The sequence below is a fragment of the Patagioenas fasciata genome, chromosome 3 (assembly GCF_037038585.1).
Source record: "Patagioenas fasciata isolate bPatFas1 chromosome 3, bPatFas1.hap1, whole genome shotgun sequence".
NCBI lineage: Eukaryota > Metazoa > Chordata > Aves > Columbiformes > Columbidae > Patagioenas > Patagioenas fasciata.
The window spans coordinates 106221330-106245730 of NC_092522.1; the positions used below are offsets into that span (position 1 = coordinate 106221330).

General features: G+C 40.5%; 1 protein-coding gene across 19 annotated transcripts in view; it reads right to left on the bottom strand.

The window, feature by feature from the left end:
- Window positions 1-24401, bottom strand: part of MYT1L (myelin transcription factor 1 like) — a 312069-nt gene that overhangs the window by 287329 nt on the left and 339 nt on the right. For 3 of the 19 annotated variants that reach the window (XM_071807037.1, XM_071807034.1, XM_071807029.1), the window contains exon 1: window positions 17503-18039. The exons of 2 other annotated variants lie outside the window; for them this stretch is intronic. The gene's annotated coding sequence lies outside the window, so the exon portion shown is untranslated. Of the gene's footprint in view, window positions 1-17502; window positions 18043-18582; window positions 18955-24401 lie in introns of those variants that run through there. 14 more of the 19 variants (XM_065834008.2, XM_065834009.2, XM_065834002.2 and 11 more) reach the window with 8 other exon arrangements.

Consider the following 24401-nt stretch of genomic DNA (forward strand, 5'->3'; position numbering starts at 1 on the left):
AAGTGAACGTATGTGTACATGAAAGGAGAAGAGCTTAGGCAAGAAAAAATGTCTAACAAAGTCTACAAGCTTGCTTAGTAAACTGAACAAACTTTTCTGTACTGTGTGTGTTATTGAATCCTCTGTGATTCATACTGCCAAATTTTAGATAAGATCTCAATGCATTAATAAAGCACTATGAAATTAATTTTGCTCTGTAAGCATCCTGGTCCATTAAGTAAATATCATTCTAACTCCTAAGAGTTTCTTTGGGCCTCTGTATTTTGTTTACCAAAATTTACAGATGTCAATGGGAGTCCTTCCACTGTTTTCAACATTCTTTGAATCTGATACTGATGCTGGAGAAGCTGAACAACCTGCCCAGCGATCCTAACACAAACCTGTGGGCATATTAAGAATAATCATCATAAATTGGTCAGTAAAATCTTTAAAAGATGCTGGACTCTGGTGGTGAAATCCTGGTAGAATTGAAGTCCATAGCAAAACTGCCTGTGACTTCCAGAGTTTCACCTGGAGTTTATCTGCCCAGGCCATTCCTGCCACATTGCTAAAGCCAGACACAGCTGAAAAGCATCAGAAGCACAGGTGAGTTTTCTGGGTCGCACGGCTTTGGGTGTCTGAGTAAAGGAACCAGGCACTGGAGAGGGTTTATAACAGCTGATAAGATACACAGATTTCTTTATTTCTAATGCAATTATCTGAAATATTTAAATATGAATATGCAAATATCTGTACTCTGGTTGGGATAAAAATGCAAGGATTTATTTTTCCTGCATTGTTACCCAGCAACAGCTGCAGTCTTAAAATGACAATCAGCCTCCTGAAACCAATCAAAATGCAAAAAATTGCACAACTGGGGAAAAGAGTTATGCAGTATTTACATATGCAACTCAACAGCAGTTTGGTTGTCTGAGGCAACTCAGTTATGGCACAATTTAGACATAGAATTTCTTACAGTGAGCACAACAACCCATATCCAGGAAAGTTCTTGTCACTAACAGACTACTACTAAGCTAAATCACCATGTTTATCTGCTATTATAGTTTGGCCACACGATCTGCTATCTCATGTAATAATTGCTTCACTTGTCCTGAAGCTCCTCCTTGCCTGTTGCAGAAATCCTTCTTTCTTTCATGTATTCAACAGGGTCAACTACCACCTTATGTTCTGTCTCTCCTCATCAGATGAAAATATTTGCCTTCTCTCTTTGTTTGAAGAATGAAAGATCAGTCTTTAAATACTATCAAAGGTGCAGAGTTTGCCAGTCTCTTTGGACACAAACAGTGGAGGCCCAAGCAGTAAACAGGCCGGCAGGCAGCGAGCTGTGCCACTACATCATAGAATGTTCTGAGTTGGAAGGGACCCACAAGGATCATTGAGTCCAGCTCCTGTCCTTGCATGTGACAACCCCACAGTTCACACCATATGTCTGAGGGTGTTGTCCAGTCTCTCCCTGAGCACTGTCAGGCTTGGGGCTGTGACACCTCCCTGGGGAGCCTGTTCCAGTGCTGCATCACCCTCTGGGTGAAGAACCTTCTCCTAAGGTCCAACCTAAACCTCCCCTGGCACATCTTCCTGACATTCTCCTGGGTTCTACCATTGGTCACCAACTACGGCAAACATGTATGTGTTATGAGATATGTTTCACCTTTGGATCTCCAAATTCCCATCACAAATATCTGACATAAGAAAATCATCACTCTTTGCTGTAGATGAAAGATCTGTTTAAAGATCAGTCCCCACAGACCCACAGTTCCTTCCCACACCTCTTGAGTGTGAAGTAGGAAATAAGACATTCACTTTTCATATTTGAGGAACCTCTTCATAAGTCCTAAATTGGTTGATACCCTAGGCACTACCAAAATACAAACTTTAAACAGCCAACAGATCCCAGTGACTGTAAGTAGCTCGAGTATTTATGTGGAGATTGACTCGGGGGGACCATTGCACCATGCTTAAAATTCTCACACTTTCAGACCACAGCTGCTTCCTTTAACTTGTGAGGCCAAATCAAAACCTTCCAATTCTGAATGAAGAAGAGCCTCAGTTTTCAACAATTTGTCTATTTTCCAAATACATTAGCTAGGCTAAACAAATAATGAAACATAGTTATCCTTCTCTCTAGAATTGCCCATTATGATAGTCTTGGACTACCACAGCTACCATGATGCAACTAATTCTGCCAGATGCATACAAATTTGCATATATTTTTATTAGAATTTTACTTGTTGCCTCGGTGCATTATTTCCCTTCAAAAAAATTTCGTTAGTTCTCAAAAATATTTGCTTTCCTAAGAGACTGACCCAAGCCAAAATTTACATTAGTCAGGGCTTAGACTTTTTTTTTTCACTTTGCACCTTGATAAACGAGTTGGCACAAAGTTCCACACTGCTCTGACCAGATCATTACCAGTATCTGAAGCAGCTAGATACTCTCCACCTGTTCCTTGTTCACTGAAAGCCAGATCAACCTCATTCAATAGCCCAATCTTTTAGTTTCACTTCCTTGCATTGCTTTGTCTTTTTATATTTCTCTGGTTTTCTCTTGCAGCTACGCAGTCACAGAAGCAGGACCTCAAAAGGCCACCTAGCCCATCCCTTTGTCTCAAAGCAAGATCAAACATACATATATTACCTCATTACTAGAAGTATTTTTTCTGCTTTTTAAGATTTTTTTTTTCTATCACTTATGCATAAAACTGAGTAACCATATAGCTTTTCCTAGGGTACAAGAAACAAACAGTGTCACTCATTCCAAAAATGAATATCTATTGAAGCTTGTAACTACAGAGACTGACATATTCCTACACTTTCATTTCAAGAATATTTTTAGCAAAATCATGTATTCAGAAATTTTATAATTAACTAACACTTCTGCTGAATTTTCAGCTTGCCACAGAGATGCACACCCATACATTACAAAAATCAAAGATGATTATCACTGAAATTGTCTAGAATCATGAAAATACACTGAGTCTTCAGTATGTGGCACACTGTATATCATAAAGATGTCCTGGTTTGGAATAGCTTATCTTCAGCAATCCCCTGCACAGGATCACTTACGTATCTGAATTTTAGGTACACAGAAATTGTGCCTCACCTACAGTTATAATAACATATCTTATCTTACCAGTAGTGGGCCTGATTCTTCTCTTGAACATACTAATGTAACACATGACTGATGATGGAGAGTTCAGCGGTATAGCATCAATATACAAGGCAACTATACAATATCTATAACTATACACAAGCCGATCTCTGCCAGTTTTGGCTTTGTATTAGCTACTGATATGGAGAACACAAAAAGTAATTACATTGCTTATTTAAAACACTGCCCCATAATTGCTTCCCTATGAAACCCACAGTGAGAGACAATGTTTAAGCTGTATTTCCCACAAGTCAGCCAGATAGGTCAGCACCGTGTTTTTCCCCCACCGCTGACCTTGCCTCCCAGTAAAACAGCAGCTGTGTCTCTATAGGATGCCTGACATATGTACGTTACTGTTCCTAGTAGCTCAAGTCACGAAACTGAACACCTTGTGCTAAGTGCTGTAAAAACACACAAGAAAAAGATGGTCCCTGTAGAAAAAGCACACCTGCTTTGTCAGTTGTAGAGCCTTAAAACACAGCTTCAGGTGATTCCACATCTCACTATCCCCTATGACTCCGTCTTTATCTCTTCTTGACATTGCTGAGAATAATCTCATTTTGACTATGAGTGCAAAACAGATGTCACTGCATGTGTGACATCGTGTGAAAAAACATCAAAACCTTAAGGGTGAGTGAAGATTCTATAAACTGCTAAATCATGTCAAACCTAAGCGTATTTTGCAGTCAGAAATGTGCCTGAAGGCCTTCTATAAATAGTAGATCTTTTTGTGAAAGAAGGTCTGTCTCTTCAAAAGGACCTCCCAAATTTTGATTTTGAATTTAAACTATGAATTAGATTTTCTTATTTGTAATTAAAATTTGTAGCTCCAGTCTATGTTCCCATCCAATGTTCTGCCAGGCATGCAGTCCTTCCCAAGGTTTTCTTCTTGCAGCAACACCTGGATACTTCCAGAAGAGACAATAAAATCACTTGACACACTGAATTTACACCACTGCTACAAAGAGAAGAGTTTGATCCTTAATGTCCTAGCTGTATCCAAGGTGGGGATTTTGTCTCTCTGAAGTGAAATGAACACATCTGTGTCCTATGCACAGCAAAGGAAATAGAATTTTATTTTTTTCCGTTTTATTTTTGTATTGGGCTGCTCATTGTCACCTCTGATCCGTGAATCCAAGAATGCTTCAGGTCAACACCGACTAGCATAAAGGTAAGCAAGAGACAGAACAGCATGATGTTTTGTTATAGAAAACAAAAAAATTACTTGGTTTCACCATTCCACAGCATTGCTACATTCCTTAATAGAAAAATAAAGATCTATTAATCAATGAAACAATCTGAACTGTCCTACCCCAGTTTTGTTTAAGTTTTATTTACTGAAGTGCACCACTCGTCGTTTTGTCCTGCTCCTCTGGACATTGTCTTTTTTCACACTTTTCACTTTAATTTCTGTGATTCTATAAAATAGCTTAAAATGAGAAGAACCTATTTGGCCAACCATGGTATCTCCCCACTAGTGCTGAAGGGATTCCTACTGTACCTTTTCTAACTTGCAATCTATGATGAAAAATAGAAATTCCTTTCCCAAATGATTTTTTAGAACAGATAAAGTAGATAAGAGGGGGGTTTAAAATATATTTTTCAGTGACCCTGGTGTTCAGCTTGCATTCTCCTCCCATCCTTCTGACCCGCGCAGATGTTGCGGGTTCCCTTTCACCACCTGATCCAACAGAGGAGTTGGCTCTTGGCTCTAGGGATGTTTCTGTTCCCAGTGACATGTGGAGATGCCAGAAATAAAATTATCTCTACATGGCAATATCAGGTAAAGTCAGTATAGCTATAGCAGCGTACTCTATTATAACATTTAAATAGAGTTAGAGAACCTGATTTAAATACACTGCTTCTCTTTTTTCTCGCAGCCTCTCATGTGCTTCCACAATATTTTCATACTATTGTACAGACTGAACTTCGGACTTTATTATGGCTCTATCCTGATTTGAACCCCTTTGAGAAAAGGATTAGACTGGACCTTCAGATATCCTTTCCAATTCGATTTCGCTACAATCCTGTAAATTATGTATTATATGGTCTTCATATCAAAATAAGCTCTTGGATGAGATGTTAACTGCAAGCGTTAGCTGTCACAAATATTGTTTTATTTTTGTCATCAAATAAAACACTGTTACTTCTACACTTCTTTAATTCTTAGATCAGCATACACAATTTTAACATTTCATTAAGGCATATTAGGTACAAATATTTTTTGTCACTTCATCATAACATGCTATCTCAGGAGCTTAATAATCAACTTGCTCTCAAAAAACCTGCTTGCAAAACACACAACAGAAGGGAAACATGAATTATGCTTTATTCAACCAACTGGACAGCTTATCTTAGTAAGTCTATCAGCCTTGTAAAATTTTGTGCTCCATACTCTCACCAGGTTTTTAAGAAAAGAAGAAAACAAACAAACAAAACTGAGGATCTTCTCAATGACCTTTCAGCAAACCCAGCTCAGGTATATTTGCACACCCTGTACCCATACTTGGCCATTTTGATGGAGACACATTCTTCCTGGCTTATTGACAAACAAGAAGATGAAAGACAAGAGAGAAAACGCACTGAGTAGAATGAGAATGGACTCTCATCCCTCCACCCAGTTCACTAGGCAAAGGCTGGTAAAGACTCATCTAACACCTTTACTCATGTTACTCTTTTTCAGATTACTTCTCAGGTGGTACTATCAAACCAAAATCCCTTCAAGCAGTAGCATCTGTCACAAACCTAAAAACCATCATCATATCATTTACCACCATCAAGAGAAGCCTGTTCTTATTCCCCCCCCTCACTTTCTTTTCCTTGCTGGCCCACAGTAACAGTCTTACAACAAACAAACAAACAAAAAGCCTCTAAATTTAGTAAATAGCCTGGGTTGGAAATGCTGGTGGTAGTACAGATCTGCTCTCATGCCACACTATCAATTTGCAAAATGTCTTTTCTATTAGAAAAGATGCAATAACTGTTACTAAGATCTAAAAAAGTGCAAAAAGGGCAAAAGGATCAGGATAACAGTGTATTGCAAAGCACTGTACAGCTAATTTATATGCAAAGCTATCTATAATTCACAAAAACATTTCACATGACAAAAGAAGTTGCACAATGTTAAACAACCAATGAGGTGTATCCAATTCCATTTTCTATATTTCTGCCATACAGTGACAAACAAGGAATCTCTACAACTGTAAATGAACCCCAAGTGATTAGTTACTTTGTTGAAAACAGTTTTTTGACCGTGCAGGCCCAAACACACATGTCTAATGTTGAGAGAATCCACATTCGTTCATGTCTCCTAACCAGAGAAGGTTGAGAAGGGATCTCATCTGTTTATAAATATCTCAAGGGTGGGTGTCAAGAGGATGGGACCAGACTCCTTTCAGTGGTGCTCAAGATAGGATGAGGGGCAACAGGCACAGGCTGAAGCACAGGAGGTTCCATCTGAATATGAGGAGAAACTTCTTCACTGTGAGAGTGCCAGAGCACTGGAACAGGCTGCCCAGAGAGGTTGTGGAGTCTCCTTCTCTGGAGACATTCAAAACCTGCCTGGGCACAATTCTGTGCAATCTGCTCTGGTGAACCTGCTGTAGTTGGTGGGTTAGACTGGATGATCTCCAGAGGTCCCTTCCAACCCCAACCATTCTGTGACTTCATGATTCTGAGACATTCAGCTTTCAAGCAGTGCCCGCCGACAGCTTCCTGGGCAGAATTCAGAGATGCGCACATCTCAGTGCCACCGAACTGAGTGAACTTATAAAGGACAGTGTCACATAAATCTTTCCAATTTCAGCTCCAGAAAAATTTTGACATATGAGGTTAACTTATTCATTTTTGTTAATCTGAGATGTTTGGCAAATAGAACACTACTGAAGTCATATGAGTTCAACTAGATCATTCGATTTAACGAAAAGTATTTGGAAGTTAATTGTAGTTTATTTTGTAACATAAGTTAAGGAAGTATTAGAAAAACTGTTTCTAATTGAAAATCAAACTATTTAATTCTGGAAGGAGAAATATTGTGATTTTTTTCCCATTATTGTCCTACTTATAGGTTTTTATAACATCAACTGAAAAAGTTCTCCAGTTTTAGTGGATTTACGATTCATTTAAGTAGTCAACTTGGATCTCTGTCTCAAATGCTCATGTCCTAAGTATGTAAACACTGAAGTTTAACCTATGAGCAGTAGAAGAATAGACTTATGAAGTTCAATATCAGCACCCAGGTGAATATGTCATACAAGAATCAGGATTTTATTCTGCTATGTTCTATCTATAAATAGACATCTTGTTTTCTAAAGCATGAGATTCCTCCCAACATTCCTGCCAGACATCTGCAATTATTAATATATAATGTTGTTGGTTCTTGAGATTTGCAGTAATGCATTCAAACTTATCTATTGTCTTGTATGCTGCATATCAGAGTTTCTGTATCTAAAGTAGTCATATGCTCTTCATTTGCATGCAGGTTTTTTTAATTATGTAAGTAAAACCTCTGTGTACAGTTCAAGGCAAGCAAAAAAGCTTGAAGGAAGATGAAGGAAAAGAGACAACAGCTGAATATATTTAAAAGATTATTTTCCAGAAGCAGTAAGGATCTTGCCACAAACAATTATGAATGTGTCAGTTATATACTGCTTAGTAAAGAGAAAAGTTCATTAATACAGATATCCTATGCCTTTCAATTTGATACTGTTTTGATCATTACTGTTTCAGGTTACCTGTAAACAGGTGCAGCAACCTGCCCTGGAGAGGACAGTAAAACACTTCTTGGCTTATGTCATGGGTGTGATACCTCTTGGGGAAGTTTGTTTTCAGGCTTACCACAACCAAGGTAATGGTTGTTCTAGAAACTACTCACAGCAATGACATGCCAAACCCAAAGTTAGTATTCAGACCTTTGGGCAAAATGATACAGCAATAAAGAATTCAATTGATAAAGCATGGGTTAGTAATTATATTTTAAATTGAATTTGTTTGAAAGCTGTACTGGAAAAGTAAGTTAACAGCTGAAAAACCTAGAAACTAATACAAAACGCATTCTTCCCCTAAAGAAATTCTCAGTTACTTCAGTGGAACAGGATTAGGCCACTGGCTCTGTAAATGTAGCCATGCAAATGTATTGTCTCCTTGTACTAATATAGCTGTCTGGCAAATTCTTTTTGCTGTTACCATGGCTCTAACATTTTGATGTTTCAGCAGAAAAATCACAGTTAAGTCTATGTGTGAACAGTAACTGAGACACTTTTAGTCATTTTAGGGTTACAGTTAACAGTGAGGTCAAAATGTCTTCTTTAAAAATGTTAAGCTATGAAGTGAAATCTTTAATTCTTATATATATGGAAAGTCTTAATACATATCAGTGATAAATCTGTCAGGAAAGCTACTGATTTTGCTTCCAGTTTCCAGTCCTCAATTTTTTGTTCTCTTCATCCCTCAGATGGCCAAAACACAGGACAGGTGGAATCTCCTGAATTAGTTGCATTCTTACATCAAAATACTACAAATGAGTAAGGAAAGGCCTCTATTTCTCCTACAGCAAATTATTTTAAAGTCCAACCTACAGTAGAAACGTTTCCCAGTAACAGTTGTGCCACTCAACAGCTCTTGGGAATGCAGTTTGTCTAGGACTCATGCTATCTTGAATCACAGAATATCTCAAGTTGAAAGGAACCCGTAAAAATCATTGAGTCCAACTCCCGGCTTCTCGCAGGACTACCTAAAACTAAATCATATGGCTAAGAGCATCATCCAGATGCTCCCTGAACTCTACAGAGGTGCCTATGAAGGCCCATACAAATACAGTGTTCTCTATAAATGACTCTACTGGACAGATGCATTTTGGAATTGAGCATGGTTAATGCAATTTTCAGACGTTTGGAGGGAAAATACTTTGTGATGCACTGTAGGACCCCAGAACTTCTGCTAAGGAATTTTAAGACTTTAGGCTCAGCTTCTCCCAATTCCTGTTTTCTTTGTTTGGTTGTTTGGTTTTTTGTTTGTTTTGTTTTGTTTTGTTTTTTTTGTGAGTTCCTGGTTCTTCCTTCATTCCCTCGTTTTCATGCTTCCAGTTTTCCATACTCTGTCTATGACAACATTAGAAACATCCGTGGAACGGATCAGTGGAGTTCTTATGTCTCTTTCATAGGGTAGTACCTGTTGTCCCTGCATGTGCAGAGCTTTAATTTTATCAGAAGATATTTTTCAAGAAAGAAATAAAATTGAGGATAAGTAGATGATTGAGACAGAAAATAAAACTTGCCATGAAGTACAAGTATTCCCCAACTGATCAAACAGGGTAAGGCTCATGATATTTAGCCCTTGGAACAATCATGGTACAAATCTAGCACAGTCAATAGTAAAAGCAAAGCTTATAGATCCAGGAGAAATTCCAGTTCCTGTAATCATGTGCTGAGTTTATATCAACCGTTCAAAGGAAATGCCTCAAAAGCAGAAGCATTTATACCCTGGGAAACCAGTGGTCTACTGGCTCTGGGAACCTGTAAACCCTGATGCTACCAGTGTTTAGCAACTTGGTGTTGAAACATCTATAGTGAACGTGATTATTATAAAGGGGTAAGAACTGTGACTCTTGCAAAGTATAGGAAAACAAGAAAATTAGTAAGCAAGGTATCCCATTTCCACTTCTCTTAACTCCCAAGCACATAAACACAGATTAGACTTTTGAGTAGCTGCATGAAGGGATGATGACTCACTAACTCCTGTGCAGTTATGAAATCTGTGTAGAGCTCACATTTTTAGGAATCCTTTTGAAATACGACAATGCAAAAAGAGTTTTCTAGACCACAATGTTTATAAAGATACAGTTAATTTATTAGCTGTAATTCTTAAAAAGCTGTTCTATCTTTTCTTTCATAGTTCCTGAAGTGATTCATTTGGCATCTGGAAACAAAGACATCAGAATTGCTCAGTGGCTTCTGATGTATATTTGGTAAATTAAAAACACCTCTAAAAACAAAAATGAAGATGCTTTCACCGAGAGTAGAAAGACTTGTGATTCTGAACACAAAAGAGCAATTATAGGAGTCAATCTGAATACAATTTCTGGAAGCCTCAGAAGCATGCTCTGATATGTGTTATTGGCAGTACTGCTTTGATTCTGCTTGTTCTGCTCTTTGAGTAAGCTATACTCACAACTGCTAAAAAATTGAATTTCAAGTTAACCACATTTTACTGAATTTGGCAAGAAGTGCAGGTACAGGAAAAGAGTGTTCCATATCAGCTCTTTAAACAGAACAAATACATCACAGTTTTCACAAAATAAAAAATTTATTAACCATAACAAACATCATATAAAACGACAAATAAGAAGTGCAGGGTGCATGAGTCATTAACATATGTGCACTCTTGTCATGTACCCTTATTTTCCACTGGATTTGGCTGGAATTAACACTGTGGCAATCTGTGCTGGCTCTTGAGGAGGTAAGAGGTAAAGAAAGAAGGTATTTGGGATGAGACCTGTTCCGCAGAGCTCTCTGTGAAGCACAGTGGCTGCTGCAGTGAAATGACTCGGTGTTTTGTTCCATGCTGCTTTGCAGTGCCCACATTTGCTACATCAGGATGCTCGGTCTTCAAGGTAAACTATTCAAGTGTGCCTTTTTTCCAGTGTGTTGTGTCACAAAGGCCAAACAGACCTATGGAAAAGATCTACCCTTTTATTTCTTTTCTTTCTTCTAATCATCATCTGCTCCTTCTCGGTCAAGGTCACTGATAAGCAACAACAAAACAGAAAAAGCATTGTTAGATTAGAAAGGTCATAGAATTCTCCATCCTTTTCCAACATATATTTTTTTTCATAAAATATGAAACAGGTCAGCCTCGTGGTGGGCTGTTCAGAAAAACCACCAATGAATGATGGCGATTTTAAGTCTATCACTTTTTGAAGAGCTGGTGGATAGGGCACGGTCTACCACATATACCAGCTGTAAAAACATGGCAGTAAATATGACTGAACAGGCAATGACTTGTTCATAAAGTGCAGACACCCTTGAGAAAGTTCCTCAGAGCAGATGGAGTTAACCCAAACACACGGTACCAGCCTTCCTGCAACAAGGGCTTCTCCAGGGCTAATAAAGGTGGGGCAGCAACAGTGTAAAAAGAGAAGGAGAACAGGCCTTCCTGGACACTGACTCTCAAACTCTAAAGAATAGATGCTGAAAAATGCTGACAGTGTCCTGAAAGTAAAAGGGGATGTTCAGGCAGAGATCAACCTGAAAATCCACAAATGGAAATGGACAGCTGCTATTGTTTAATTCAGTGAGCAGGTTCTCTAAACCAATAACAAAATGTTTCAAATTTTGTTTCCTCTCAGAAAGCAAGGGACTGTACGTATGAAGCTTCATATATTACATGTCTACATTTTATTCACAGAAAACACAGTTTTGGCCACCAGTTACAAGACTGCTTGCAAAGGGTCTTATGTTTCCCATTTGTTTTAATGTTGTACTAAAGTATTTGTTTCAAGGCCTTTTGTTTTGCCTCTGCATGCAAAGAACTGTTACTTAGTCACAGAAATTCTACATGTCTACATGCATTTATATAATTTAGCATGCATTTATGAATGGTGGGTGTGGTCTATTTTTTTTTAACTTATGACTGACAGTGCATATAGGATTGTTGTTAAAATAATTGGCTATTTAAAAGGTATTTTCTTTGTTCCCTGGCCCCTTTAATTATACACCATTCTAAGAGAGGAATGAAAGAACTGAAGGGATGAGTTCTTAGAGCTGTGAAAGTTAAAAAAAAAAAAAGAAAAAGAAAAAACAGACCAGAGGAAGCAGCATATGCAAATAAACCTACCTGAGCTTCTTTTGTGTTTCCAGCTGGTCTTTGGGTTCACGAAGTACTCCTGACTTCCATCCAAGTACACATCCTGGCTCTTCTGTGTACCCTTTCTCAACAAGCTTGTTGTCCATATCAGGTTCTGAGGTTCTGCTGTTTGAGGTCATATGTCCAACAGTTATGGAGTTCTAATCTTCCTTAACATCAAATTCTGTATACTGGTCCTCAGTTTTTCCACCGGTAGCTTCCTTTTCATTGAATGTTTGATTCTTTTTCCCTGCCATGACATTGTTACTTACTCCTCTAACCACAGCCTCTGCCTCTTCTAGTTGCAATGTCCACAAATCCCTTTAGTTCTTGTGAGAATGCTGCAGCCTGGCCTGCACCTACTACCCCTGAGGACTGAAGTATGCTACTGTCCTGAAATACGGAGGGTCAGTAATTCCACACAGTGTAATGCCCTTAGGCTCAGGTAGATTCAAACACGCAAAGTATTTTAAAAGGCTGAGAATTTTTTCTTCCATCACTGGAAGTGATGAAATCTGGAGTTTGATGAATACTGGAGTTTGAGGTTGGAAGCAGAGTGGTCAAAGGCAAAGAGGCAGAAGATTATTAAATTCTTGATGACTTTAGTAGATTTGTTTCTCATAGTAAATAAGTAACATACCACCTGTGCAGGCATCTTACTGCTGCTGGAACAGATGACTTGTTCTTTGTGAGAGGATAGTTCAACCTGACCTGTGTAAACTCTGAGTGTTTCCTGCCAAGACCCAGAATGGACTTTGTGTGTGCCCACGCTGAAAAAACACAAGCATTATTTTGTAGTGTCAACTCCAAGCCCAAGGAGTTTGTTTTTGTGGCTCTTTTAATTAAACTATGCTGCATAACCAAGACACTGCAGAAATACCATTCTGAATTCATAACAACTTGTCTTAAACATACTATAGAGCACTACAAGGATACACAGAAAATAAAATGCCCTGCACTCAACCTGATCATCTTCTATGACATAACAGTTTAATTTCTTTCTAAATATGACCATATCCAAAAAACAATCCTGAATATTTACACATAGAACGTGACAACCATGATGTATGCAAAGTTGTTATAAACATAGTTTCATATTTAAACATGGGTCTTTTCCTCTTTAGACAACAGAGGAATTGTTAGTATCTCTGAAAAAATTACTAAAACAAATTGCTAGAGCTGAAAATTAAGACATTTGATTTAACAACTAATTCTGGGGAAGAATATAAGAAATAGAGAGATGAGCCACTGATTCACAGTATCACAAGAGGCCTGGGGAACCCCTTTCAAGGGTATTCCTTATGCAAGAGAATGCCCCGCTGCAGCACAGGAAGCAATGCCAGAGCAACTGCTCTAAGAGAAAGACTAAGCAGTTCCTACAGTTTATCCTCATAACAAACCTTGGCTGTCTTCTCTTACGGCATTTTGGCTATTTTGTTTGAACCGAGGAACTGTTCAGGAAGTTACAAAGATGGACTAGGTTAAATGATGTAACATGGTACTTATTCACACCACATTAGGCAGAGGAACACTAAAATTAGGCATAAAATTTTATTCCCGTGGTAATATCCTCCGGTATTGGCTAGAGAAAGGAGGAGAAAGGGAAGTCTCCCTTGGAAAAACAAAGCAAAGTATTGACATGTAATACAAATCTTGCATCATTACATCTTTCAAGTAAATCTCACCATTTTTAAGGGGGGTTGGGGAGGTGAAATATCATCAGAGACACTGGAAAAAATTAGCCATTCACTGGGTACTTTAAAGGCTCTTTTAAACGGTTACTATACTCTCCCTTATATTTTGTCTGTAAACAACCTTATTAATTACAAAACCATGAGAAAGTGAGGAGATGATTTGTTTTGATTTTACTGGAGCTGCATGAGAAATACGTTTGCCTTATCACTCTATAAAGAGATATTACAGGCCTGATCCAAAGCTCACTGCTGTCTTGCCTTTGGACTCAGGAGCAGGCTCATGCAAAGTAGGAACAAACCAGCAGCCTTCTTAAAATCTAACGTGAAAATAATTTGTAAATAATTGCTGCTTTGCACTGATTCTCTTCACCACTGCACCTAGTGATGGACAGCACTTGCTGAATTCAGACTGAAAAGCTGAAGTTTTGCCAAGTGAACATACATCCGTAGTATACCAGCCCTTTTTCATCAACTTCCTAATTAAAAAATGCCATGCTGATATAAGGTATGAGAGATTTAGACTTCTAATACTTCACAAAATAATAGATGCCAGAGCTGGTTTGGTTGAAAATCTGTGATCTTAGAGATGTTTATGAGTTTGCCTGGTGCAGAGCTATAATCAATTTGGTTATGATGGACCCTCAAGATATGTAAAATTTATCCTGGAGGAAACTGGTTTCTGAAACCAATTGCTTTCAACAAACCAAAGGGTCTACTGGTACACGCAGCATTGATTTCTTAACGTTTAAAACCTCCCAGACAGTTCCATACCAGACCAGGTTTGATGGATCTCTATGGGGCGCCCTGCAGCCCTGGTTATTTCCACAACCAAGCTGGGTGGTTTTGGTACTTGGTGACTGTGTTCCACATCTGCAGCTTCAGTGCAAACATTCTGAACTACTACATACACTGCAAATCTGACCTGTGATCAGATTTTAAATCCAAGCTAATAAAAATGTTTACTGTTTTCATGACTAAAAGTACAATGCCTTTTGAGGTATCAAAAATCCTATTTTGTTTTTTGTCTGTCTGTCTCCATGTCCTACTCCCCCTCCCAATACAAGACATTCCCCCTTCGTTTTAGTTTCATTACGTTTTGCTGCTTTTTTCTCTATGGCTAAAATAGACAGAGTGGTTCTAATCAAAACAAAATACTGTGAAGGATTCTAAAGAGATAACCTTTGTCAACAGCCTACAAAAGCTTTGATTTTCTCTCCTTGTGACTTTTCAATCTAGAATATGTGGAGAAGATGATGCTATTTGGTCTGCACCCATTTTCATTCCATAGAAAACTGGCTGCACTTCTGTTTAAAACATCACTGATAATCTTATTAGGATTTCTCATTGCTCCTATTATGAGAAAGAAAAGGTCAGTAAGTGATCTACAGTCATAAAGTTTTCTTGTACTGTACTATGAAGAACTTCACATGTTTACTGAACGTTGATCAACATAATGCAAACATTTATCAAGTTCAGGCAAATTGGTTTCATATTCATTATTTCCATAAGGATATTCGGCGTTGTGTACATACTTCGTATGAAAGTACTTTTCCACTGCTGAATCTTTCAACAAAACAATGACTGTGCTCAGAGTTGGTCAAGAAATAGATTCTAACACAGAGAACTTTGTTTTATAAACGTGCTTGTGTAATGCACTTAAAAAGAAATGCCCATGCTGATTTCCCATAGAAATGCTGATGGATGAGAATTTTATTTTCATTCTTTTGGAGTCCACATAAAAGCCTGACTAGCTCAGAAGAAGAGTTTTCAAAACAGCACCTTTTTTGCCCTTCTTATGGCAAAGTTTCTATGCTTAGGTAATAAATTGCCGCACATGTGTATGCATGTATGCGTACACAATCAAAATACTCCTTTGCATACCTTATTAATCTCCTCAACATGAAAATCAACCAAAATATAAAAGAACAGGAAAAAAAAGACCCTCAAAAATGATCCTTAACAAATCTGGAGAAATAATACACCTCTTAATACACTGAAGTAGCTCCTCTTCTTTCTTAATTGTCTTTGTCTCCAAACACACAGTTGCTCAATTCTATAATATGTAAGATACCATATTGTAGAGTAGAACAACAATGCCAAACTATTAACTAGGAACTACTGTGATCAAACTGATGTCCTTTTTGAAAATGTGGGCATATAACCGAGTATTTGAATCTAAAACAAAGAAAACACTGCAAATGCTAAGTATTTAACTATTGCCCTTGTTGGTTAATAGGGGGGCTAGGGGGGAAGAACGTTCACTCTCCAGAAAGTTCAGGCTGTAAAATACATACAAAATTGAATCTTCTACATTATTTCAAAATGTACCGAATTCTGCATTTACTCATTGTCACCGCTTACTCTTCTCTTTGTTTCATTCGATAAATCAATGTGGTTTTTAGAAAAATATAATCATTACTTTTTTTTCCCAGTGAAAAATCCTGTTTTACTGCATACAGTCTTACTCTGTATTTCTTATGTTAGGAGTGTTATGTTGCCATCTCAGTTGTTTTTAAATGTGTCATATTGCACACAAGTATAAACATACATATTCACCAGACTACACCACAGCAACCAAGTTTAACCTTATCATTTCAAACTTGAAGAACCTTGATAAATCCTCAGGAGTACCTGCTAACTGCCTGCTAAGGGTTAACAGTTTGTTCCAATATTTTTTTGTTTGCTTGCAGAGTGACATGACAAAGACTTTGTTTGGTAATTTTTGAAAATAAACTATCACACAAAACTGAAATGTCAATTTTTTTAGAAAAGGAGAGAGGTAAAAACTAAATATCATTCGGAACTGTATGCTGTTGTTCTCAAAAAAAAACCCATAATGAAAGGTAACAAAAGCCCCATACCCCTCAAATTAAAGTAAATCATTCATTAAACTGTTCTACAATAGTCACAAGAACTATGTAAAGACAATCAAAGGATAATAATTTCTACTTAACCCCAACCTTAACTGCAGTTTCAAAATTAGGTCAGTTAAAATGAAAATCACCATTTTCAGAGAGATTAAGAATCATCAGAATTGGATAAAAATACTCCTAAATGACTACACGAAAAAAAGCCAAATGTAAATAATTGTTAAAGCCCCCCACATTTTATACACAGCATCAGAATTATATAAGAAATGCCTATCAATGGATGCTCTGTTCGAGAAGTGGGATTCCAGTCTGACTCAGTGTTATTATCTGGCAAAAAAAAATGTAATTCAAAGATAGCTTGTTTATTTTCTTCTTTTGTTTTCTTCTTTCAATAAAGAAACCTTTATAAGGACACATATATAACAGAAATATTCGGAACTGAGACAATCACTAGTAATTTGTCAATCAATAACTTTAGGTTTTAGCATTACTAGTAAGTTTGTGTTAAATAAGCTTTTGTTTTTCTTTTCAGTCAAGAAAATACATATCACACCAACCAAAACTAACCACATCTGGGCTTTAATTGATACAGTAGTTGCTAATTTTACAGGTCTGCCCACCTTATTCTAGAAAATAGGATGCAGAAATCTGGCGTTTCCAGCAGCCGTTATTAAAACAACAGCCACTGAGAGCTCGATCCCGATTTCACTGGGAGCAATGTCAAACTCCCCGTTGACTTCAGGGAGAGCGGGATCGGGCCCTGAGCTGCTCAGCCTCCTCCAGCTCCGTGCTCAGGAGGCTGTGCTGAGGAGCTGGGGTGGGAGAAGCGCAAAAGTACAAACCCCAGCTATTCCTTTGTTAACTGCCCGAAGAGTTGAACTTTCCATCACTTTGTGAACAACAGCAAAGTGCTCTGCAAACAACAACGGGTGATAAAAGGACATATTTACCTTGAGGGAATAGCAAAGGGAAAGCCGTAGATTTGCAGAACAAAGTAGTCCAAATGAATTATCTATGCATGCAGTCCAAACGTGCACCTCCAAGTAGGCCACAGTCTGTCAAGCAGTCGTCTCGGCACCAGCCACCCTGCCTTCCATCTTACGAGGTTCACCCAGAAAACTGACAAACCTGCTCCACGACAACAAAACTCTCCTAATGCTTTTGAACGCCCACCATTTGTTCTCCATTCATCCAATCAACTTTCCACTGCACATCTTCTCCTGCGACTGAGGCTCAGAGGCAGGATCCCTCCTCATCTGTATGCTAATTATTTTGCCACATGGACAAAAGTAATAATGCTTTCAGACAGGAAACCAACGGGCCTGAAGTCCAAGGCAGAAATTAATAAGTTGCCAACACTGAACGCTGAGAGGGGCGTGCGTGCAGTTCTGTGCCTGATGGATCAGCTATAACCTCCATTTAAGAGCAGCAGAGAGGCGACGGGCTGGAGGAAGCCTAGCATGCATCGAGCCCGAGTTCCCCTAGAGACCGCACTACCGCAGCAGAACAGCATCCGTAGCAGCTCGCTGACTTACCCCGCCTCAGCCCGCATCCTCTCGGCAGCGCCGCGCACAGCCATGTCCCCGGCCCCGCCGCGGGTGCCGCTGCCCTCCGCGGCCGCGCACGCCCAGCCCCGCCGGCGCGCAGGGGGCGGGCAGGGCTGGGGCCGCGCTCCGCGCCCTCCCCGGCACCCCGGGCCGGGCTCCCCGGCGGCGTGGGGCGCCGCGGCGGCGCTGTGTTCCACCGAATAGAGGGGAAGCGAGAAACGCCGCAGCCGCCCAGGAGGGGAGACCGCTAAAAATACTCCCCTGCCGCTGCTGCTGGCGTAAAATGGTGTCTCCGTTATGGAACACTCCCTCCCCGCTCTCCCCCCCCCCCCCCAAAAAAAAAAAAGCACGAGTAATTAGACCTCTAACTGCATCTTTAAAATAAAATACTTATTGAAAACTATCATTGTTTTACTGCTGGGGTACCACTTCGGGGTTTAGAGAGTTAATTCAGCTGGATTGCTGAAGTCTCGCTTATTTTACCTGCTCACACCATCGTCTCCCCTTTGAAACAAAAGAGATGAACTATTTCCAGAGGGAAAGATTAGCAGCCTTCCACCATCAGCAACTTGCGCGGCTCAACTTTATGTGATCAACAGCCCAAACATCAACAAGGGCTCGCATACAAAAAGGGCCAGATCTGCATGTGCCCGTTAATACCGTTTTCCCCATCAATTTGATGTGGATTTTGTGGCTCTTGCTGCCTCCGCTTAGCCAGGGACTGCGTTACTAAACGTGTCACACAGACAATAACTGGGAAGAGGAATCTCACCCCCTTGAAACGCAGTTGCGGAGGCTTTCTGCCGGCGTGCGCCCGCCCCCGGGCAGCCTCCCTGCGGGGTTCGCCCCCGGGCAGCCGGATGCCCCTGCGACGGGAGCGGCTTGCCAGCGGGGAGTCACTGCGTTTAAACCCGTCCCCGAAATGTCATTTCGGTAGCAGCGTGACAGGCTGTGATCTTTACGCGGAGGCGGCGGCACCCCCCCGCATTGGCACAGCTCCGCATCCCCCGCGGGCTCAGCCCTGCCATGCCCCGACCCCTGCCCCGGGCACCACCGTTGCTGCTCGGCTGACACACGCCCTTAGCGTCCATTCCCGCGGTCACACTGCGCTTCGTCTGGGAAGGACCCTGGCTAGCGCACGAGGGCACCTTATGTGCCCTCCCTATAGACACGCGCGCCTGCCGGTTTCGTTGCCCTCCTTATTGCCATTGTGCTGCTGCAGCCCCCTTCTCGCCGCATCCCTCCCCCCTCCCTCCCCGCCGCGGCTCGCCCTGCGCCGTGATGCTCGGTGCGGGCAGACCCGCAGCTGGCAGGGCACCCTGGGCAGACCCTGCGGGCTGTGGCTGAGGCGGGGGAGACTGACCCAAAAGTCACACGGAACACCCTCCTCCAGCCCGCGGAGGTAATCCCGCCCGAGCCCGCTGCCTGACGTGTGGAGACCAGATATGTCGGTGACTGTAGAGGTTGCCCTTCCCTTCCCATCCACCCTTGCCAGGAATCACACTGCGCTCTGAGGCAAAGCCGGGTCTCCGCGTACCAGCCCTTCGCATCCCGAGCCATCACAGCAGCTCCACAGCCGCGCTTTGATGGCAGGAGAGGGGCTTTTAGGGGGAAAGCTTGTCACAGGGATTCAGAAGACAGCCAGTCTGCTGAGGAAGGGACTAACAATAGGAGAGCCCTCACGACTTCCACCTTTTGGTGGAAAACGCAGTGTTTCCCTCAGAAAGCAGAAAAGGACTTACGTGTCTCTTCCCCCGCCCCCCATCTCCACCACCTCGCTCGTGGTTTGTTGTGTTGGGTTTTTTTTTTTGTTTTTTTTTTTTTCTTCCTTAATTTTTCTCTGTCATCTCTGATTACATCTCCCCGCACTCGCAGGGCTCTCCCGGGGCCGAGGCGCAGAGCCCTCGGGAGCGAGGCCGCGGCCGGGCCGCAGGTGCGGGCGGGAGGCGCGGAGGGCGCCGCACAGAGCGGGGCGGGGGGAGAAAAGACTCCTCGCAGCTGGGAGGGAGAGCTTTTTGTTTGTGTCGTAGGGAGGGCATGTCAGTTTGGGTTTTTTCCACCCAAATCAATGCAGCCTGAGAAGCACACGCACACCTGGTGATGAAACGGACCTTTTACAAGTGCACAGGGGTATCTGCATCGCTACAGACAAATCTCAATCGTTTTCTAACGTAAGGTTTACACGCAGGATCTTTGGATGACAGTATTCGCGTTTCAAAAATCAAGACGTGTCTTTTCCCTCTGCTAAAGCTAACCTCCTATGTTAGATCCTGGCTAGACTTAGTAAGATAGAGAAGGCGACCATGTGGCATACATATCATGGCAGATGTTTTCAAAGTTTTTGAAGGCTATTTAGCTGGGAATAAATAAATAAATAACAACAACAAAACACCAAACAAACTCAACACCTTGTCCAGACTTCAAGATGACATAAAGAAATGGAAGACAAAAACAATACCTGCTTTTATGGGGACAGAATGTATATAAACTCTGTACTGGTGAGACTTAAGATGCGGGGGGGATGGGGGGGACTAGGGGGCATGTGGAGGGAGGGGGAGAACTGAATAAATTAGAAACATTTACAAAAAGACCAGTGTGGGGAGAAAAAAAAAAAAAAAAGACTGGTGATTCATTGGCCTAATTATCTTCCATAAGACGTTAGGGTATGGGTTTAATGTTGTGGGATGGATTCTCCCTCCCCCAGCCTGTGTCTCGTCAACGCACATTATCCATGGGGAAAAGGAGATGCAGGTCATGTTTAAGCAGCGTTAATGAGAGCACGGTATTCTTCCTGAAGGTTAAGTTAGCCAGGTTAACAAATTTCAGGTAAAGTATGCTTGAAAACCTTCGATTTATTTTACTTTCTCGCTGATAGCAGTTTCTAACAAGACTTGAAACGTTAGACAAACACAGAAAGCAGAATTTAAGCATCAGACGAACCCACTACTGTCAATAAGGGAGTACAATTTCAGCTTGACAGGAGTATTACAAGAATATACCCGCTAACGAGCAGCCTTAATTGGCCTGCATATTGTGGCTGTCACTGTTAAAACCTGTTCCTATACAGTCCTATTTTATACATCATTTAAACGTATAGTTCTCTAAAGCAGTTAAGGAGACAATTCTTTACTTACTGAGCTTTTGATTTGGGGTGGGAAAGAAATAGGAAGAAAAAGAAATGAAAATAGGAAACACTGTTAAGAATATTACATCAGTGACTGAAAAACTACGTGACATTCAGATGTACAGTAAAAAAAAAAAGGTAACAGACTCTTCCAGTTTCAGTGTACTTTTTCAGTTATGAATGCAAATTATTATTAGCTGAAGAGGTTTCACTAATACACTATACTAAAATATTTTAAAATGTAGTGTGTTATTTAATAAATCCCACCTTTTCCTCAGCAAGACACTTTGTATTAGAAGCATTTTTAATTTAGTGATTTGCAGGAGTTCACTGCTCATCCTGGCAAATCCTTCACACAATAGAGTTTAATGTATGGTTTCAGTTTCCAGTACAGAGCCATGTTCATAAAGAATACAAATGAAAGAGGATATTATTATTAATAATAATATTAATAAAAATAATAAGTTGCCGTGTATGTGCAGTTAATAGTTATTACATTATTACAATGCAACTTCTAGATAATAAAAGTCAAAAAAAACAAATAGGGCAGATCATGCCCTAATGCCATGTAAAGTGCCTTACTTTGGATAAATTATTCCTAGTCTGATTTTAAACCGCCCAACCTGCAAACTTGCATATAAAACAGTGCTGGAACTGAAAACTGCAAAAGTCATTTATGTGTACAATGAAGCCTTAAAAAGTTCTTCGACATCAAGTTTCAATCAATAAAATGATTTCTATTGTCCAGCTCCGGAAAACGGGCATTTGCAGTGCAGACGCAGGAAAGACCCTGGGCACAACAGTGGTGGTGAGGGCAAACGTCATTTTGACGAGGTGAGCTGGATACGTTGTTTATTCGGACAGAAAGAAGATAAATGAAAGCATTTAGCTCAACAACGCTCTTTTACTAGGATGAAAAAGTCTGGCTAAGTATGGCAACACCTGTAATGTCCCTCACGTTCTGAGAGTTCAACTGCCCGGCTGCAGGGCGCTGCTGTTTAACCTACCCTGCCCAGTGGATTTCTCCGAGAAAACAAAACGCACGCGAGGACGGCTTTTTAAAGAAAAGGAAGAAGCGTTTAAACGCGGAGATTTGACGCTTTCCCACAGCCATCTTCGCATCGCCTAGCTAGGAGGCACAAGAGCCTCTCCTGCGCTTCCCTCGCTGAGCAGGGTCGTGGGGGGATGAACGCGGATGGGTTCCCGCCGCCGGTGGGGGGGGCGCGGACAGCTCCCGGTGCTGAACGGGGCGGGCCGACCCGCCGCACCCCGCCGCGCCGCACCGCACCCGCGCCCAGAGGGGCGGCGAGCGCTGGGGCTGAATGGCGCTGTCTGCACAACAATGGCAGCCAGCTCCAAATCCTCCTATAATCACATTAATGAGATTAATCAGTGAATTAGCAGCAGTCAAATGTCAGGGTGTTAAGGAGGAATCCAGCCAAGCTTGGTAATTAACTTTTGGGGGGCAGGGGAAGGGAAACGACTGTGCTATCCCGAAGTTTACCAGGTTCTATTCAGGAGCCTTTGGAAGATCCTGACAATTCAAGTGGAGGGGGGAGGAGGGGACAAGACGGACACCTTAACCTTTGCCCGCAGTAAGACAACTCGCTAATACACAGAATCCCATTACTTCCAGCTGAAGTCCACTGGGGAAACCGATACCGTTTCAAACAGCCCACCCCAACGGCCAGAGCTGCACTGCACTGAACTCGAAGTTCGAAATTTGCTCTGGGATCCGACTGCCTTCGCAAATTCCAATAGGCACGATAAACATGGCCGATGCCCAAGGAGTAATAAATCTTACTCCTTTTTAAAAATCTACAAGGAAGATACTCTTTCTGAAATCAGAGGGGTAGGAGCAAATAATACCCTTTAAACACCTATGAGCAATAGATTATCACAAGTTAATGCTAGATCTGTTGCAGAGTATTTTCTAAAACAAAGAACTAGAGAGGAATTTTAATCAAGTAATTTAGAGTAAGTTATTTGGCGTAGACAAATCAGAGATCTGGTCTCTAGCTGACTTCAACAAAAGTGAAACTTCTCTCCACCTCAAATTCATCACCCACAACCACTTACAAGTACAAAATAGAAAAAGAGATTCCCCATAGATTGTAAATAAAATCCAAATTATTTATTTTCAAGAGAGTACTGCATATCTCCTTTTCTGGCTTTAAAAGGAGGGTTGTCAACATGCAAAGCATTTATCGTGTAAAAACTCTACTTTTATGCACACACTACTTCTTCAGAAAACAAATAAACATTTAAAAAAATCTTCTCTTTGCCTAGATAAGGCTGTGCGTGTTGATCATCACTCAGAAGAAAACGGCATGCTTCTGTTCCGTTAAGTTTAATCTTTATTAGTGACAAATAAAAGAAGCAAGCCTAATGTCTCTTCTATTAGAAACTAAGTCGTTTATTTTTTACTAATATAAGCCTTTTTTTTTTACACTCTTCAGTTACTTCTTAGTACTAAATTAATCATATTAACAAATTTGCACTAAATGTGCATGGACTACAGTCCTAATTATCTGAACTATTTTAAAATTTAAGTATTGAGTGTGAGGTTTTCAGAGAGTTAACTGAATTAACCATACCTTATTTACAGCCTTTTTTCTCTTTAAAGAGAAACTATTATGGATAAGAAACATTTTTATAGTGTTCTTTCAAAATGCTGCTCTTATACGAGTGTTCCCCTTTAAATTTCAAATCCAGTGGTTTCAAAAGTCGTTTTAGTGTAAAAACGTAGTATCTTATAATCTTTTATTTAATTGTACTCATCTGTCAGGAGACTTGAGCATTCCAATCTGTGAAGTTTTTGTCTCGGATTCTCCATATCAAACAAGTACCTTCCAACATGCAGCAAGTTTATATAAACAACAACATGCTTAATGCATGCAACACTATGCGTTCGTATAGTAAACGCACACTTTAGGATTTTTTTTATCATCTGTTCTACAGCCCAATACAATTTTGGCTGCACAGCAGTATTGCCAGAAGAACTTGAAAAGAGCAAACAATGGACATTTAAGTACAAGCTACGGAACGACTGCAAAAACAGCAATAATCTTTCCAGTTCACTACAAGCATCAACCCCCACCCTGCACAAAACACAGCCCCCACCTGCACCGTTAACCACTTACAAGTTAAACATAAACAAGACATTTCAGCATGGCTA